The following is a 6,407-nucleotide window of genomic DNA, read 5'->3' on the forward strand; positions in this document are numbered from 1 at the left end:
AGAGAGACCTCACCAGAGCCCGACCATGCTGGTACCCTAACCTCAGACTTGCAGCCTTACAACTGCGAGCAAATAAATCACTGTTGTTTAAGCTGCCCAGTCTGTGCTGTTCTGTTACGGCAGCCCGAGCCGACTCATACGGATAATCCACATGTAAACTCACTTCCTCATGTCCCGTAGCCCCACTGCCCGACTTCCTGGGCGATGTATCGTGTGGAGCAAGCTGACGGTCCCATGGACACTCACACTGCTGTAGGTGATGCATTTCCAGGTGCAGTGGATTGGATTATTCAGCCTCTGCATCCCGTGTTTTTCTCCTCTAAAGCAGAGGAGGCACAGTGTCCCCCGGGCTCAGGATGCCACGTTTCTGATGGATGAGACGTTGCTCGTTCACGTAGAGCCTGCTAGGGAGTCGAGTCAGAAGCGATTCCATTTAAGAAGCGTTGCTAAACTTCGAGATATGCGGAAGGAGTCATGGGTAAATGCCCCGAAGTCCTATCGTTTCAATGTAAGAGCATTAGACTGCTGCTGAACTAGTCACAACAGTCTGTTGGATTTTATCAAGATGAACAATTCTTACTCTATTCAGTGTTTACTTAAATAGAAATTGGATGATATAAAATGAGCCATGGACTAGAATGAAAGGCTCTTACTTTTTGCCCTAACCGTCACAGATAAGTCAGAACACAACGTTTGCAGGAAAGGGTTGGACTTACACTGAAACGCTTGCACACACATGAAACAGCTAACGAAGTACACAACAGGCTACATCTGACAACTTCACGCAGCCCCAGAGGCGGCGGTTCTCACTGGCCCCACGTTCCAGATGAGGAAGCTGAGACGTAGAAAGCTTCCATAATTTGTCCAAAGTCTTAATATGTGATTCTTCCTCTCTAAAAGATATTTTTCCTTTTTTTAAAAATGTTTTTTTCAGTTGTGCACAGTGTATGAATGCCTAAGAGTCAACAAAAATGGTCAACCAATGACACACAACTTACAACAGCCATTACTTAAGAGTAGGGACTTATTTAAGCAAGAAAAACATTTCCATGTATGGTATGCTCCAAGCCAGACATAACTTTCTGGACATCTGGCATGTTTAGGGCTCTTCCTTGTGGTTTAAGGACAATATACTTAATGTTTTTTGAAACAATATTGCACAACTAGAGAAAAATCAAAACAGGTAGACCATTTGACATAAAACTTATTTAATTTTAATCTTATTGAAAATTATCCCTTCCCATTAACCTTAAGTATAACAGTGTCATGTGTGGCACATAGTAGGAGCTTAATAAATATTCCTTGAATGAATATTGAATAAGCAACTTTTCCATCAAAATGGTAGTGTTCTTTCCTTTCAAATTGTTCTTAATGCTTTAAGAAGAGCTTTTACACTGCTATTTTTCTGATACTACTTCGAAGCACCATTTCACACCCATCTGCCCTCCGGTTCCAGAGCAGGCAAATTGAGGCAACCTGGGATCTCAGAGCTGACGTTCACAGCACAGCGCCATTCTGAGGGAAATAAATGTTTCAAATCCCCAATATCTAGCAGTCCCAAAGCCATCGCCTTTGATTTTGATGAAATGATTTTATTTTTAAAACCTTACAATTTTATGCCACAGCATTTGCTAAAATATAGTGTTAACTGTGGATGGATGAATAAGTCAATGGCAATCCTCATATACTGAGGCCTTTAGAGGCATTTCACATTTCCTGAGGCACTGGGTCCACACCCAAGTCTTTGTGCCCGAGACCTTACATTTCTCATTTATCGGAGGGATACACACATTCAATAAACACAGAGTCAACTCTCTGTATGGCTTATTGTGTGTGGTGTGACTATTTCAAATAGGGATCAATGTGCTCCACTAACTTATGCAACTGCATTTAAAAATTGTAGAATTTCTGTTTGTCAGAGTGTGGAGTATCTTTCTGACCTCGATGGTGGAGCCCTGGAAAGGTCACACTGTACACAGCAAGAATGGCGGGTGTCTAGCAGGTGGGCTCGCCCACTGAGCCTGGATGAGGCTGGGGATGCTGCCCAGAGCATCTGTCCATCTCCAGCACAGGGTCAGATTGCCTTGAAAAATTATCTGATAGATGAAAAAAGAGTCTCTTCCTGGGCAGTGAGAGGCAAAGTGAAGACTTGAACTTAGAATTTTGTTGTGGTTGCTTCTACACTAGGAATTTAAAATTCCTTTATTATTGTCATTGAAGCACTTATTATTTGTAAAGCGTTATTTTTTAAGTTGCCATTATTATATGGCTCATTTAAAAAGGACACAGGTGAGAGGCAAATGGACATAACGTTTAAAGTCAGTCGTCTTATTACATTGAAGAAACTGCGAAGACTAATGAGATGCTTTCAACTACTGATTTGAAAGGACTTGACTGAAATTTTCGCTTTTCAAAATGAATCATTTTGAGATAAACTTAAAATTCTGAATTTCTGAGTTTTATTTTAATATCAAATATTTAAAATGCATTTTGATGCAAGCAACATGCCCTACATCTAGGAATGTTTACCTGTAGTTTCTGAAATGTATGTATATGTACACACACACGCACTCACACACACATTTTTTTACAGGTGGAAATATCCTGGGATTGACGTTTCTTGATTTTGTTTGGCTCAGGGAGGTGCCGAGGAGGTAATAAAAACCATGGAACAGTAGATTCCCAGAAAAACACATAAACACCCAATCTGCATGAATCTCGGGTCCTTTTTGCTTTCCTTCAGCCTGGCCACCCATCTGCCGAATTCACCGGGGGTCACACCAGGTCAAGCCCTCTGATACAGATGTTGGGGAGTGTCTATTTTGTAAACTAAGTTTCATGTCGAAAGCTTCAGCGTCCGCTCACCTTTTGCCGATCTTTTTGTCCTTGTTCCCTTTGCTCCCTTCGTTAGGCATACATTTTTTTTTTCCTGGGCTCACCGCATTGTTCTAGTCACTTTAACAACAATTGTCCTTGTACCAGGAAAAGCAAGGGGTTTTCATCAAAAGCCTTCATCAAGTCATTTTCAAACTGCAGACACGATTAGGAAAGAAAGGCCATTCTGAGTCTGCCCCTCCCTAATTAGATAGTGACATTTTTAGTTCTTGGCATTGCTATCTGTTGGAATGGAAACCCTATCATTGAGAGAGCCAGATGAAGTCCAAACTGAGGGGGGCCGGTTCCCAGAACGGAATGCAGCCGGCTCTGAGCCCTCCGCGGGACACGCACCATCTGGGCGCGTGTGACATGTTTCTGCGGCTCCGATTGTAGAGTTAAGCAATTTATTCTTTAAAAACATTATTCTAGGATTCAGGATCATACAAAAAAAAATGTCTATATTACAGATTTCCACCATGAATAATCAAATGTTAAAAAAAAAGAGTATATCTCAGCCTTGGGGATAATTTTTAGATAATCCCCCCAAATTACTCAGGGCCCGTAGACATCACGGGCCATTATTTTCTGCCCGTCTGTGTTCCAATGATTCCCTCTTTTGCTGAATCCTGTGTCTCCTGCCATTAAGTGGGAAAAATATATATATATACCAATACGTCTCAACCATTTCCTCTTGCGTTGAATTCACTAAGTAAAGAAGATCAAAATGTCCCATTTCTGGCCATGTCTTCAGCGACTCCACAACAAAAGCTTTTCATGACACTCTGAAGTCGATTTGAGACGGGAGAGGCATAGAATCTCTCGTTTCTTCGAGGCCCGATGAATGACTTCCACTGGAATCTTTGTGTGATTTATTTATGATCTCGAACACGTGAATCTAGGTGTATTTTCCTGAATCCCTTGCTGTTTGTTTACAGGGTTTGATTTGTTGGTACAAAAGATGAATAGATACAGGTTCATCTCTTCTTTTATCAAAGTTACCACAATATTTATTTAAATGTCTTTAATTTTATACTGAGAATTTTAAAAAGAATTTTTTATAGGTGCTTATAAATGTGTAATTATTAGCTATTAAAGAAAAGTATGAAGCTCGAAGATTACTTTCGTGATTTTAAAATATACATTTATTGCACATTCATCACAGATTATCTCAAATCTTACACTTGTTTGCCGTACATAGGGAAAAAAATATCCATTGTTGCTTTTATTTTATTTTATTTTATTTTATTTTTTTAATTTTTTTAGGTGAGGCAACCCTTGGTTGACCTCACAGATTGCAAGGACCTTGTCAGTTTACAATCCCTTTTTTTTTTTTTTTTTTTTATTGTTTACACCTACAGCACCCGGTCCTCCTAGGTGGTCTCCCATCCAAGTACTAACCAGGCCCGACTCTGCTTAGCTTCCGAGATCAGACGGGATCAGGCTTGTTCAGAATGACATGGCTGTAGACTATTGCTTTCATTTTAAATTTAGGATTTATGATTGAGCTAGTTTCTACTAACAGTGATCATCGATTTGTAGATATTCTATCTATACTTTTGTGAAATAGTTTTTCAGAAGTAGAATAGGAAGGCCTATGGACACGTGATTCAGGATATTTCTGTTTTGGAGGGTCAACCAGATTGAGGCAGGCTGAGCATCAAACATTTTAAACCCCACGTGTAACAGCGGGGACATTTAAGATGACGAGGTCAGGACCTACGTACAGGTTCAGTAAAATCCTTCGTGTACGTTGGGTGAGTCCACAGGATGTAAAATACAGGTTTCCGAAGAAGTTCATTTGTTTATTAATAACTGTCAGATGTGATCGGAATGTAACGACGACTGGGAAAAGAGCAATGCGCTTCTTCCTTGCATTTAAATGTGACTCATTTATCTTGAGTCTCAAATCCTTTTTAAAAAGAATTAGGTGGGGCACAAACTATAAATTAGGGATGGTTATTTGTACTCGATTCTAGAGCCCTGCAAGGGGGACTGAGCATCAGATGCAGAGGAGAGGAAAGCTGGAAAAAAGCACAGGCCACGCGTGGCCTCTGTCCTCTGCCCCCAGGCTCTCTGCTGCCTGCGTGATTGATTCAAAGGGTTATTGATTCGCCTTCTCTGCTCTAGCCCGCTGACCTGCTTTCGTTGACAGGTGCGTGTGGCTCGGACCGTTCTGACAGTCAGAGTGTGCTTCCCTCCTGGTCCCCATAGTTTGGAACAAATATTTTATAGTGAGTCCTTATCGGCAGCAACTGAACACGAGAGAGACCGACTAACACGCCCTGCTATGCATGCCATGCCATGAAATAAAAAAAGTAATAATAATAAGGGACGCCAGCTTAAGGTCAAAAACCACTGGAATTATTTGTTTTAATAAATGTGCAATGTGTGTGTGGATGTATTTGTATTTGCATAAATGTTGGGGTTAATTTTGTGGCTTTTTTACTCTTAGTAATAAACATTAACTGACATTTAGTTCTTTAAAAAATACCTCTGTGATATCTGGGATTTGCTTCAAATTAATCCAGGGCATAGGGATAACATGCAAGAAGAGCTGATTAATGTCGAAATGTGTGATGGAAACGTGAAGGTCCATTATACTTGTTTTTTTTTTCTTTTGTGTACATTTAACATTTTCTATAGTGAACTTTGGGGAAAATACACCTGTATAAGAAACCATGATATTTTTTATCTGAAGCTTCAGAGTACACGGTTTAACATGAACAATCGGCACAGCATCAAACCAGGAGTGAGCAGATTATGAATGTCACATTTTAAAAATTAATGATACACTCAGTGAAGTGTTGTTTTCCTGCTGGTTATGAGCTCTGAAATTCTGGGACTAGACTGGAAGCATAAAGAAGATTGTCCTTTAAAATTAGTGATGCTTCTCCGAGTTGGGAGTGTCCCTTGACAGTTAATAAGATGGGATATTTTCGACCAGCATTTCCCAAGCCGCGTCCATGGGGAGGCTAAGCGGATAGGAAAAAGGTCATGTGGCTTCTGGGTTCAGAATAATTCAGGGCAGGAGATATTAAACAATAGCAACACAGTTCTGTACTAAAGGACCTGGCACCATGAATCCTTAAGTGATCATGACAATTTTTATTTTTATTTACTTTTATCTTCCAAGATCGTCCACGATACTACTTTGAATATAATTTGAGAAACACTGCTTTAGAATTTAAGGCAACTAAAGCTGATTTATATAAGAGTAGTGTTCTTTTAGGCCCTAGGTTCGATGATTGAAGATTAAATCTGAGCTAGATATTTTCCTAGGACCAGACACCACTTAGGGGTAGAACAAATCGGAAAATTCTATTTTTCTAGACTCTAGTTTATAGCTATCTCAGGTTTTACTGGAGTCTGAGTTTATGTTGTACCTTTCTGGGCCTCATTTTATCATCACCCCCGTAAAGCACGACACCATCACGGCCAGCTCCGGAATGGCCAGGTGGGTGGGGAGGAAAGGTGACATAGTCACGCTGAGAGGGAACCAGCCATGCGTAGGTCCTCAGGTGGGACGGAGA

General features: G+C 40.5%; 1 pseudogene; it reads right to left on the bottom strand.

Moving 5' to 3' along the window:
• Window positions 1-4,226: 4,226 nt before the first annotated feature.
• On the bottom strand, window positions 4,227-4,345 carry LOC111729578 (annotated as a pseudogene).
• Between the last annotated feature and the right edge of the window lie 2,062 nt (window positions 4,346-6,407).

The sequence above is a fragment of the Pteropus vampyrus genome, unplaced genomic scaffold, assembly GCF_000151845.1.
Source record: "Pteropus vampyrus isolate Shadow unplaced genomic scaffold, Pvam_2.0 Scaffold270, whole genome shotgun sequence".
Taxonomy (NCBI): domain Eukaryota; kingdom Metazoa; phylum Chordata; class Mammalia; order Chiroptera; family Pteropodidae; genus Pteropus; species Pteropus vampyrus.